The following is a 14,444-nucleotide window of genomic DNA, read 5'->3' as shown; positions in this document are numbered from 1 at the left end:
CCGTTCATCGAACCCACACGATTTCTAATTGAAAAGTTATTAATTTTTCTTTAGCTTTTCAACGACATGCATATCATATACCTTATCTCAGTAGCATATGTATCAAATTCGTGATTTATCATAAACTATTTAACGATGAAACTATGCATACAAACATGCATAATCATATATACTCGAGCACTAGTCAGGGATACACTATTAATATATAAAAGATAAGATATGAATGCTCACGTATCAATATTGTGATTCAATATTGCAGAAAAGTACGTAGACGCAACGAAAATGATAAATGTTAGGTTGACCTCACGAGCAATACCCTCGAACAATACCCATAACCTCCATAGCTATAGCCCATAATTTCCTTAGCTCTATCCCGTTTGAAAACTTATTTTGAAATCGTCTGAATATAACTCCGTCGTAGTATTTTATGTATACTAATAATATCTTGAAATAATACTAAGTAAATATATATATGTAATTCGATTGAGAGAGTTTAGAGAAATATATTTTTAAGTTTCTATGAAATAATGAAACCTATTGAATTCTATTTATAATAGATTTTTGAATTATTAAAGTGAATTATTAAAGTATGAATTATTAAAGTGAATTATTAAAGTATGAATTATTAAAGTGAATTATTACAGTATGAATTATTAAAGTGAATTATTAAAGTATAAATTATTAAAGTGAATTATTAAAGTATGAATTATTAAAGTAAATTATTAAAGTATGAATTATTAAAGTGAATTATTAAAGTGAATTATTAAAGTAAATTATTAAAGTTAAAGTAAAGTAAAAGTAAAGTAAATGTAAAGTTAAAGTATAGTAAAAATATAAAACTATGTACGTATAATACGCGTATAAATATATTTAATATTAATTTAAATCGTTATATCATAAAACATTTTAGAAAAGTAGAATTATATATATTCATAATAGGTTTCAAGTTTTTAAATTACAGTTTGTTGGTGAAGCATGGGATAAAGTCCAAAGGTTTAATAAATGTATGAAATCATCTTAATAAAAAAATGTCGAGTTACTTAACTTGTCGATATCCAACATCTAAGTTATTTACACTCCACGTTCTTACTTATAGATCACTTTACCATTTTTCGAATATTGTCAAAAAGAATAGATTTCTTAAATCACAGTGGACCTCATAACATTGGCCCGTAATCATATCATAATGTATCTGATAATTCAATCATTTGATATTATCTCTTAATTCTGTCGATAAATATAACGAAACAAATACGTTTATGTAAAGTATCATATATCTAATACTTTGTTAATGTTTTCAGTTAATATTGTATATTATATATACATATCTATATACACATAATTATTCGTGAATCGTCGAACACGGTCAAAGGGTAATTGATTACATGAATGTAGTTCTAAAATTTTTGAGATTCAACATTACAAATTCTGCTTATCGTGTCGGAAACATATAAAGGTTAGGTTTAAATTTGGTCAGAAATTTCTGGGTCGTCACAGTACCTACCCGTTAAAGAAATTTCGTCCCGAAATTTGATCGAGGTCGTCATGGCTAACCATAAAAATGTTTTCATGACGGATATGTGTTGATAGATAGGATTTTATTACCATAGAGTAATATGGATAAAATGATCCGATTACTCGAAGCGTATGAGTGAAGTTATCACAAAATAGTGGAATGAGGAAAATAAGTTTCGTCATAATTTTTGACGTAGTCATGGTTGAATTCCGAAATTCAAGAGATTCAAAAAAAAAAAAAAATCTTGAAAATCTATAAGATCTGTTTCTTCGAGATTTAAGGAAATTAGGATCTCTTTAATTAAATGCGATGATCTGTCCCGATTACTACGTCTGATATTTCCCTTATATATTTACCTTTTCCATTCCATTAGTTTTTACCACTTCTATACTCAATTTCAATTTCAAATTCAAAAGATTGCGAAAATTCTTAATCCAGTTCTAATCCTTGTCCTTATCCTTACTATCGCAACAATCATTCTCCTTTTCCAACTTCCACCGGAGGAATCTGCTTTCTTCTACTTCGCCCTTGGGGTTATCGTGTTTTTAATTCTCCCGTGTCTTTATGTTGCGATAAACATTGATATACACGGTTTGTAATTTATGTGTTATTATTGGACTTTATATTCTCCCTTTTCATACTTTTGTTGTCTCTTCCCGGCTTTAAGTCAAGCGAATAATGGTCCAGAATTAGTAGGTATGAAGTTTTGGATGAACATAGTTAATGTTCTAAGAAGGAAATCGTAATGGTACGATCTTGATTTGGCAAATTACCAGAATATCCAGAAAGATAGAACTATCAAGAAGATATGTTCTTAATATGTTTGGAGATTTGGTAGAATGTAAGAGTCGTGTAAATGGCACATGATGACGGCATGTTCTGTGAATCATTACGTTTCATTAGAAACTCAGCATGAATTACTGTAATATAATCACGTTGATCAAGTGTCATTATATTATACTAACTCATGCTTCAGTTCCCAACACTACTTCAAAACATTCATATTTGAATTTTTTTCAGAATTTAGAAACCAACACAGTTTCTTTTATGTTGCAGATATTATGGAGAGATAAATGATCTCAGATAAGAATAGTTGTGAAAATATCTCCAGAAATATGGAGAATATGTATAATGAGAGATACGAAGATATCTTATAATATTTAAGATAAGATGATGATGAAGAATAAGGTCCGCAAAGGTTTAGAGTTAAGAGCAAGGTATTCGTTAATGACTTCGTCAGAAACAGAATCATCAAGATTCTTTAAATACAGACTTTGGTCCTTGTATTTGTCCTTGGTCTCCTTCACGGTCTGCTCAATCCATTGTTCAGTACCAACTCTTCTCTTTTTCTGGGCTTTACCAACACATTATTCTTTGTTATCAAACTTTTGACTGTTAAAGTCGTTTACAGTTTCTGCTGCTTCATTAGCATTTCGAGAACTAATTCACAGTTTGAGATGTTTTTCAGAAACTTCACATTTGAAGTGTGTAAGTTTAGGAGATAGACGTTATATGTATATATAACTATTGAAGTAGAAACGCTGCGAGATTTCAAAATACTAATTGCTGATTTTTAGTAATTGGTATGGCAATTCTTGTTGCAAGATGTGGATGAGTAAGAGATGGAGTTTCAATGAATAAGTATAGTGACTTTTCGGAGAGGTTTAAGTCAAAGGTTAATAAAGTTGTTGATAAGTTTACTGCTAATGTGGTGAGATATGAAAGGTTCCCCAGTAACGATGGTGAAAGGGTAGCGTATCTATCGAAGTTATAATAAAATTAGTTTTACTGAAAAGTCGAAGTTGACTTGTTGGAGCTGTGACAAAACTGGCTACTTTGAAAAGAATCGTAAGGTTGTTTTTGCTATTAAATGCTAAAGAATTCAACGCGGGTACGTGTTAAACTATGACTTTGGGTTCGAGAGTTTTTTAGGTACAAGACTTTGGGTAATGTGTGATTGGATCATCATCTCGATTGTTCCTTATTTGAAGTGTCTTCCGAAATTTCGAAGCGTTTTAAATGCAGCTTGTCATTGTCAATATCCAAAGGATAAATTCGTCATAAATCTCGATTGATTCTCGTATCCTTTTAAGTGTTACAATTAAAAGTGATGTTCTATCACAATTTTGAAGTCAAAGTATAGCTTTGAAAAAATGTAAGGATCTAAGAGTGATGGTTTTGCTTATATCTCGAGTTGCATTCTGAGATTTCAAAAATCAGAATAGGTGATTGAATTTGAATGAGTATGGTTGTTTTGATTTCTTATAAAAGAAGGTATACTGTTGTGAAAATAGGGAGTATAGTTGATGATTTACTGAATTAGAATCGAAGAATGTAATATATTAATTGTGCATTTATATATCTCTCGGGTATTACCTACCCGTTAAAAAAAATGTCACAAATAATATTTTGAACAAGAAAGTTTCATTACAGTCTTTATGAAAATATATGTATGTATATTTTCTTCAGATGTAATACAGATTTAATGAGTTAATATCATATTAAGCTCATTTGATTTTCGGCTTGGATTAGTAAAGAATAATGTCTAAAACATTAGAGATTACATAATCTTCGCGGAGTATTTCGCTAATGTAATCAATACTTCAATATTTATTCTTATAGATATTTCCTTAGTGAATTATGCTGATGTTCATAGAACTCTTGCTAACTTCACAAGATATGAATGTTGTTTTCCAGTAAGTTTCGAGTACATTGAAGATGAAAGTGTAAACTCAAACATGTTATTGAATGATACACTTGGTTTATTATGAAACCGAATTCATTTAATTGAATCAAAGATTGTAGTTACGATGGTTAGGTTGTTAACGAAGGATGTACATCATAGCATATTAGTAATATGAATTTAACTGAGTAGTATCTACCCTTTTTCAATTCATATTCAATAGCTTAGTACGAAAGATTTTTATAGTTTCAGCATTCATATATATAAAATATATATATATAATTTCTTCAGAAGAATGAGTTAATACTTCATAACTCGTTGATAATACAAAATACTCATTGTTGATCAATGATGATGTCGACGGTGGTTCTTGAACTGACGGAACATGTGATGTTATAGGTGCTGCTAGTGCTGATGATGCTGACAGTACTAACGGTGATGGTGGTGCTGACGATATTGTTGATGCTGATGATACTGTCGGTAACTGCTGGTGATGCTGCTGAAGCTTGTGGTATTGAGGCTTGTGATGTGGATGTTACTGGCGGTATTGGTTATGCTGCTGGTGCTGCTGATGGTGTGTGTAATCCTTTAACCATGTGTTCCAATGCTACTACTCGGGAACGAAGTTCGTTAATTTCTGCTAGTACACCGGGATGATTGGCGGTTGGAATGAGCGGATGAATAAGATTCGCAATATGGGATAGTATATAATCATGACGAGATACTCTAGCAATGAGTGAGAAAATGGTGTCTCGAACAGGTTCGCCGGTAAGTGCTTCAGGTTCATCGCCAAGAGGGCAATGTGGTTGATGGAAGGGATCACCTTCTTCTTGTCTCCAATGGTTGAGTTGACTACGAACCCATCCCCAATTCATCTAAAATAGATGATGGGAAATTGGTTGATCCATTCCGGTGATGCTACTTTCGGGGCTCAGGTAGATATCCATATCGGAATAGCTGTCAGAATCTGAGGAATTCGAACTGATTGAGGGATCCATCTCGTAGGATCAGGGAAAGAATTTTTGGTATGAAATAGATTGTAGAATTTAGATTTGGTATTGTTCAATTACATAATTTGCATATGTATATATAATACCAAAATTCTGTAAATTACAGAGAATCTTTGAAAAGATGTCAGTCAAAGTTCACAGTAATAGATGTGCTAAGATAAGAATCCGTCTATACACTATTATGCAATAAATGCAGGAAAACGCGTCTAGACTTAAGATGATAAGCATGTAATTTCCTAAGGATGATAAGTAGATGATTTCCGACTAGAATTGATAAGCAAACTTTTTGACATGCAGACACGGTCAAAGTCCAGACTCACTAATGCATCTTAACAACTATCAGTTAGACACATTAATGCAAGACCTGGTTCGCTAAGACCACCGCTCTGATACCAACTGAAAGGACCCGTTCATATACATTATAAACGATTCACAATAGTTGATTACATCGCGAGGTATTTGACCTCTATATGATACGTTTTACAAACATTGCATTCGTTTTTAAAAGACAAACTTTCTTTACATCTAAAATTGACGGCATGCATACCATTTCATATTACATCCAACTATAATTGACTTAATATTAATCTTGATGAACTCAACGACTCGAATGCAACGTCTTTCAAAGTATGTCATGAATGACTCCAAGTAATATCCTTAAAATGAGCTAATGCACAGCGGAAGATTTCTTTAATACCTGAGAATAAACATGCTTTAAAGTGTTAACCAAAAGGTTGGTGAGTTCATTAGTTTATCATAATCAATCATTTCCGTAATAGTAATAGACCACAAGATTTCATATACATAAACGTTTTAATAAAAATATTCTAAGTGGTTGAGCACTTGGTAACCATACTTAACATTTAATCAACGTCGCATATTCCCTTTATTATGAAATCTCACTACAATGTACCAAGTGTAGTCACTGAAACGAAGTACTGTGCAACCGTTGAATACTGGTCGTCCAGTCCGGTTGGGGTTGTCAGGCCCGATAGATCTATCAACAGGATTCACGTTTACAATACCGCATGTAAATGGTAGTTACCAAGCTATTAGGGAAAAATATGCAAAGTGGTACAACTCAACGTAGAATATGTTTTTAGTACTTGTGTCCATTTCGTAAAACAGTTATAAAACAGTGCATGTATTCTCAGCCCAAAAATATATATAAAAAGGGAGTAATGAAACTCACAATACTGTATTTCGTAGCAATTATGTATATGACGGCACTGAACAAGTGCAGGGTTTGTCTCGGATTCACGAACCTATATTAAGTATATATATTTATATGTTGGTCAATATCTGTCTAACAATTTAGGTCAAGTCGTAGTGTATCACAATCCTAATGCTCGAGACCGACATGCAAAAGTCAACAAAAGTCAACTTGACCCAAAATGACTTCCAAAATCTATACATGTTTATTATATAACTTATATATAGTCGTTTTATATATTTAAATATATTTATCAGATCTTATTATACTAAATAATACAAGTCATTTATTAATAAATAAAAATTTATATTTAATTTCATATATGATAAAAATATACTTTTATATATCTCAAGTAATAAAATTTATAAAATTCACTTAATATAATAAAAATATAGTGGTATGTATTATTAATGTAATTATATTACGTGTGGTAAAAATATCTTGGTACGCATATTTATTTGATAAAATAACATTGATAATAATAATAATGATAAAAATAATAAAATGATAGTTTCAATAAAAATATTAATTTTTAGTAATAACATCAACTGATAACAATTATAATAATCGTTTTAATAATAATATTAAAATTAATAATAATTCAGTTGACCATATCTTTTAATCCGTTCATCGAACCCACACGATTTCTAATTGAAAAGTTATTAATTTTTCTTTAGCTTTTCAACGACATGCATATCATATACCTTATCTCAGTAGCATATGTATCAAATTCGTGATTTATCATAAACTATTTAACGACGAAACTATGCATACAAACATGCATAATCATATATACTCGAGCACTAGTCAGGGATACACTATTAATATATAAAAGATAAGATATGAATGCTCACGTATCAATATTGTGATTCAATATTGCAGAAAAGTACGTAGACTCAACGAAAATGATAAATGTTAGGTTGACCTCACGAGCAATACCCTCGAACAATACCCATAACCTCCATAGCTATAGCCCATAATTTCCTTAGCTCTATCCCGTTTGAAAACTTATTTTGAAATCGTCTGAATATAACTCCGTCGTAGTATTTTATGTATACTAATAATATCTTGAAATAATACTAAGTAAATATATATATGTAATTCGATTGAGAGAGTTTAGAGAAATATATTTTTAAGTTTCTATGAAATAATGAAACCTATTGAATTCTATTTATAATAGATTTTTGAATTATTAAAGTGAATTATTAAAGTATGAATTATTAAAGTGAATTATTAAAGTATGAATTATTAAAGTGAATTATTACAGTATGAATTATTAAAGTGAATTATTAAAGTATAAATTATTAAAGTAAATTATTAAAGTATGAATTATTAAAGTAAATTATTAAAGTATGAATTATTAAAGTGAATTATTAAAGTAAATTATTAAAGTTAAAGTAAAGTAAAAGTAAAGTAAAGGTAAAGTTAAAGTATAGTAAAAATATAAAACTATGTACGTATAATACGCGTATAAATATATTTAATATTAATTTAAATCGTTATATCATAAAACATTTTAGAAAAGTAGAATTATATATATTCATAATAGGTTTCAAGTTTTTAAATTACAGTCTGTTGGTGAAGCATGTGATAAAGTCCAAAGGTTTAATAAACGTATGAAATCATCTTAATAAAAAAATGTCGAGTTACTTAACTTGTCGATATCCAACATCTAAGTTATTTACACTCCACGTTCTTACTTATAGATCACTTTACCATTTTCCGAATATTGTCAAAAAGAATAGATTTCTTAAATCACAGTGGACCTCATAACATTGGCCCGTAATCATATCATAATGTATCTGATAATTCAATCATTTGATATTATCTCTTAATTCTGTCGATAAATATAACGAAACAAATACGTTTATGTAAAGTATCATATATCTAATACTTTGTTAATGTTTTCAGTTAATATTATATATTATATATACATATCTATATACACATAATTGTTCGTGAATCGTCGAACACGGTCAAAGGGTAATTGATTACATGAATGTAGTTCTAAAATTTTTGAGATTCAACATTACAAATTCTGCTTATCGTGTCGGAAACATATAAAGGTTAGGTTTAAATTTGGTCAGAAATTTCTGGGTCGTCACAGTTATGTCACAAGATGGTGACTTATTGAGGTTATGGGTGAAGAGAACTACGGGTCGGTAGCGTCTCGTTAGGTGCCTCACAAGTCGGTGACACCTCATGGTGGTTCACGAGGCAGTGACCCCTTTAGTAGTTGGTTGGTGGTTCACAAGTCGGTGATACCATAAGTTGGGGAAGTGACCCCTTTAGTAGTTGGTTGGTGCCTCACAAGTCGGTGACACCTCATGGTGGTTCACGAGGCAGTGACCCCTTTAGTAGTTGGTTGGTGGTTCACAAGTCGGTGATACCATAAGTTGGGGAAGTGATTCACAAGTCGGTGACACTTCATAGTGTTCACGAGTCGGTGACACTAGATGGTGATTCACAAGTCGGTGATACCATAAGCCGGAGAAGTGATCCACAAGTCGGTGACATTTCTTAGTGCTCATAAGTCGGTGACACTTAGTGGTGCTTCACAAGTCTGTGATGCCACATGGCGTTCACAAGTCGGTGACCCATAAGTATTAGTGGTGATTCACAAGTCGGTGACACCTTACGATGAGTCACAAGTCGGTGACATCATACGAGTGAGACTCGACGTTATTGGTCGTCTACAAGTCGGTAGTGCCATAGCAGGGAACGGATTGTTATATTTATGCATTATTGTGATTTAGTATATTATTGTGGCGATTTATATACTAACGTTGTTGCTAGTCGTATGTTTGGTGTTGCTAGCTCGTTTATGCATTTTGTTTGCATGGTATTGTAAGTGGATGCGTGTAGGTAAATTACATATGTATATGTATAAGTATTGCATTCACTAAGCGTTAGCTTACCCTCTCGTTGTTGACTTTTTTATAGATTGCATGGATGCGGAGGCTCGGGTAAGCGGGGACTAGTGGACTTGCGTAGTTGCTTTAGAAGGCTTGCTTTTGGATTGATTAGGATTGGGTAGCGTATCCCCAATCGCCATGCTCGGCCTTTATTTTGTATTACAAATCATGTGGTTGAAAACTTGTATTTTTGTACGAAAGTCGTAAAACGGCCGATGTGGGCCCGGTCTTCGTAAGACTAATTTTATTAATGGAACGTGTTAGTTATACATATATTAATGTATGGTTAAAAGCGTTTTGTCTAAATACGTCGGGAAGTGGTCAAACATTTTCGCATTTCATGACTTTTTGGACAGGCCACTTTGGCGCGCCGCACCATATGCTGTTCCAGCAAATTTTTTTTTATCCGCGTTATTGGTTGGTTAACGGGTTTGGTTGTTACAAATACCCTTTAAGGGTTGGTAAAGCTTCTTTTGATAGAGCACATCTTCAATTTGCATCTTGAAAAAGCTAAAATCATTCCCATCAAACTTATCAATCTTCACATCGTTCTTTTTCGCTATTGTTCCGGTAAAACCGAACCGAGGCTCTGATACCACTTGTTAAGAATAAGATGCGTGAGCCCTAACAAGCTAGACTTGATAACCCTAGGTTATCAAACCCACTTACAATAAAGGAAAATAGTTGATGTATACGAAGAAACTAGCAAAAACGATAAAGACAAGAGAATTTACGAGGTTATATGTAATCAAAGATGATTACTTTAATCCTCGGCCACCAAAGAGAGTTCTTTTATTGATAAAATTCGTGGATACATGTTATGGTTACAATAGGATGCTTAAATAGGCAAAACAATAGCTTTAGGAGCCAGAGAACGCGTTTTCTAGATTTTTCTCCCGTCCAGCTCCGACTCGCGATCGCGAGACCCTTTCTTCATAAATTCCCGCGTTCGCGAGATACATGTCGAGGCCTATCTCCAGTCGCGAGTCACAATTTCCCACATGCGATCTTGTTGAACCACCCTTCGCGATCGCGACATCCAGAGTGTAAATCACTCACGATCGCGAGATAAGCAACAGCAGCAGCTCCTCATTTCATTTGTGATTCCTTCTTTAACTCGATTCGCACTCCCAACACCACACACACACATGATTTCACTTGACGGAAAAATACTAACGATCGATAAATCCAAGGTCATTCAAGAGATATTTTAATAGTTCGAGTTCAACGAAGTAAAAAAAAAAGTTTAAGGTCATCTACGCTGTTTGGTACAAAGTTAAAGGACCAACGACGAAATTTTGTCTAAATTATATAACTAAAATATTACTAATTACTAATAATCATTAAAATTATAATGGGTGCGGTTCAAATGAGAATTCATTAAAATAAATTAAAATAGTATTGGTCATTATTAGCCAATTGATGAAGACCAAGGTGACATACTTCTAGGTACAATGTGTGTAGTTTGGGTACTTACTGCACAATCAAACATTAAGGTAATTTAAATTAAGGTGGTCATATTTTCACTTAAACTTTTAAAAAATTCACTTAACTAATGCATCATTATTTGTACAGTTATCGTTACTGCACAAACTTAGGTGAATTTTTAAAAATTTTGAGTGGATTATGTAAACTTAGTACTGGATATATTGAAAAATGATGACCAAAAGAACATAGATATTGAATGGTTATTACACCATTACAGGAAGGTATAAAATTCAAATTTAGAGCAAATGAGACCTAAGCAAGCACAATTTGTTGTGCATGATGAGTATCCATGCTTTTTACTACACACCATAGATTTAAGTAAATCGTCTGAACAGAGTGATATCTTCGAAATCACACTTCCTGCTCAAAAACAATCAAAATTCCATAAGAACTCATCATAGAGCCTAATATAGCAAATGTTTGTTAAACGAGCAAAAGTTTAGGAGACGTTGGCCATGGCAGAATGGTTCGTCCATTTCCATGGTAATCGAGTGAAATTTACAAAAAGGCAAATACCAGTCTAAATGAAGTTTCATGAACACTCCATTGAATGAATTTCACCAGTCTACAGTTTGAAAGATTAAACAATATTGAACTTTTACAGTAATATTTATAAGAGATTGTGAAAGAGGTAAACAACGCTAAATAATGATCATAATGTTAGGAATAAAATATGTGAGCCCTAACAAGACTTGATAACCCTAGGTTATCAAACCCACTTACAATAAACGAAAAATATGTGACGAAATTGAAAACTAGCAAGAATCGTAAAGACAAGAGAATTAAGGAGGTTATATGTAATCAAAGATGATTACTTTAATCCTCGGCCACCAAAGAGAGTTCTTTTATTGATAAAATTTGTGGATACATGTTATGGTTACAATAAGAAGGCTTAAATAGGGAAAACAATAGCTTTGGGAGCAAGAAAACGCGTTTTCTGGAAGTTTACTCCCGTCAGGTCCAAACTCGCGATCGCGAGTCTTCCCCTTCACAAGTTTCGCGATCGCGAAACTCATCCCGAGCAGAATCTCCAATCGCGAGTTTCAGACTCACGATCTCGAACCTTTGCAGCAGTTTTTCGTTTTCTTGACTCCATGTTTAACTCGATTCGAACTCCCAACAATCTCCCACTCGAAGAGACGTTAAACAACATCCATCTTAACCTAACATCATCAACATCAACATCATCCCACAGTAACAACCTTGAACCGATAATTATACCTCCTTTTGATACCGCCGGATTTGCACCCGAATCACGCCGCACTTCACCCGATGACCTTTGAGCAAGTGAAGTCTTTCGACACCAAAAAATACCGTTGAGCTATAATTCGATCTAAGGAGGTAGGTGCCATAGCCAAAGTGAAGTCTTTCGACACCAAAAAATACCGTTGAGCTATAATTCGATCTTTTGTTACTAGCTTGGGAAACAAGAACTTCTCTTTGGCTATGGCACCTACCTCCTTAGATTTGGAGATAACGGGCCGTTTGAGTCCGACCCGACCCAATTAACCCCATCGCCCAAGCGATCCACCCGTACACAATATCATCCACCCAATTTAACTTTCCAATAAAGAATAAACCCGCCTATAGAACGAACACATGGACATTACCGATTAAGAACTTGCACGAGAGAACTTTCGCGCACTTAATAGTCTCCTTTAACACCTTTGCTTTCACCATTGGAACACCGACCACATACATGCGCACGTCTTTTGACAAACCATATTTTCCATCCCGAGCCAACTCACATTGTACGGATGTACTATTAACCATGACTCCTAAGAAAACCTCTTGTTCATCTACCTCGGTCGACCGCAACAGAGTTGCCATTGGAGAAGATCTACTAGAAGTGATGAAGGCTCTAGTGTACCTAATTCCACCCGAATTTGCACTAGCTTCAACTTCCCTTGAGCTCTCACTCAAACAAGATCCCTCAACAAACCCGGAAAGCATTAATGCGCTAGGACTTTTGACATCCACAAAGTCACCTAACCATTCCTCCTTAGGAACTTCAACCATATACATAGTTCCCCTCTTATACCCGCGAGCAACCACATAATCTCCTTTAAACACTACCTACTTTTGATCCCCAAATAGAACATGACATTTATCGTCAACCAATTGCCCAACCGAGATCAACTGACTCTTGAGCTTTGGGACGAACCTCACATTCCTCAAGATCCAAGCGTAATTCAAGTGTCTAACCACGAGATCACCAATACCCACGATATCAAGAGTACTCCCATTCGCAACTCGAACCCTACCGGAGTATTCCTTGAAGTTCACCATCTCGTTCATGTATGGGGTAACATGATACGAGGCACCCGAATCTAAAACTGGCACATCAATGCATCTTCGATCACCGTAGTCACCATGCTCCCACCTGACTTAAGACTCGGGCACTTTGACTTATAGTGACCAACTTATTGACAATTCCAACACACCACGTTCTTGCTCCTTGATGGACTTCTTGACCTAGATCTTCCCCGACTAACACTTAGAACCGAACCCGAACTTCTATTCGAATCTTTCCTACGAATGCCTTCGCTAAGAATCAAATCACGGATTCCTTCAAAAGTTAACTTAGTAGTTCCGGATGAACCACTAACCGCCGTCACCAAACCGGCCCAACTATCGGGCAATGAAGATAGCAAAAACAACGCCTCTAGCTCATCTTCGAATTTATTATCAAAAGATTTCAACCGGGTTAAAATCAAATTAAATTCGTTCACATGATCCGCCGAGGAACCCTCCATCATCCTGGCGTTCACCAATTGCCGAATCAAGAAAACTTTGTTCAAAGCGGATGGCTTTTCATACATGTTAGATAAAGTCGCAAGCAATCCCGCTGTAGTGGTTTCACCCACGATGTTGTAAGCGACGTTCTTGGCCAGAGAAAGTTGAACAACTCCTAGAGATTGCCTATCCAACAACTCGACTCACTTTGATCCATTCCTTCCGGTTTAACACCCTTTAAGGGTTGGTAAAGCTTCTTTTGATTAAGAAGGTCTTCAATTTGCATATTCCAAAAGCTAAAATCGGTTCCATCAAACCGATCGATCTTCACATCACTCTTTTCCGCCATTGTCCCCGCAAAAAACCGAGCCTAAGCTCTGATACCACTTGTTAGGAATAAAATACCTGAGCCCTAACAAGACTTGATAACCCTAGGTTATCAAACTCACTTACAATAAACGAAAAATATGTGAAGAAATTGAAAACTAGCAAGAATCGTAAAGACAAGAGAATTAAGGAGGTTATATGTAATCAAAGATGATTACTTTAATTTTCGGCCACCAAAGAGAGTTCTTTTATTGATAAAATAATTGGATACATGTTATGGTTACATAGGATGCTTAAATAGGCAAAACAATAGCTTTGGGAGAAAGAAAATGCTTTTTCTGGAAGTTTCCTCCCGTCAGGTCCAAACTCGCGATCGCGACTCTTCCCCTTCACACGTTTCGCGATCGCGAAACTCATCCCGAGCAGAATCACCAGTCGCGAGTTTCAGACTCGCGATCTCGAACCTTTGTAGCAGTTTTTTGTTTTCTTGACTCCTTGTTTAACTCGATTCGCACTCCCAACCCATAACGTGTGCAATGCATTAGTGATGCAGAGA

The sequence above is a fragment of the Rutidosis leptorrhynchoides genome, chromosome 11 (assembly GCF_046630445.1).
Source record: "Rutidosis leptorrhynchoides isolate AG116_Rl617_1_P2 chromosome 11, CSIRO_AGI_Rlap_v1, whole genome shotgun sequence".
Classification (NCBI taxonomy): Eukaryota; Viridiplantae; Streptophyta; class Magnoliopsida; order Asterales; family Asteraceae; genus Rutidosis; species Rutidosis leptorrhynchoides.
The sequence above is the reverse complement of the archived record's forward strand: the minus strand, read 5'-3'. Positions refer to the sequence as shown.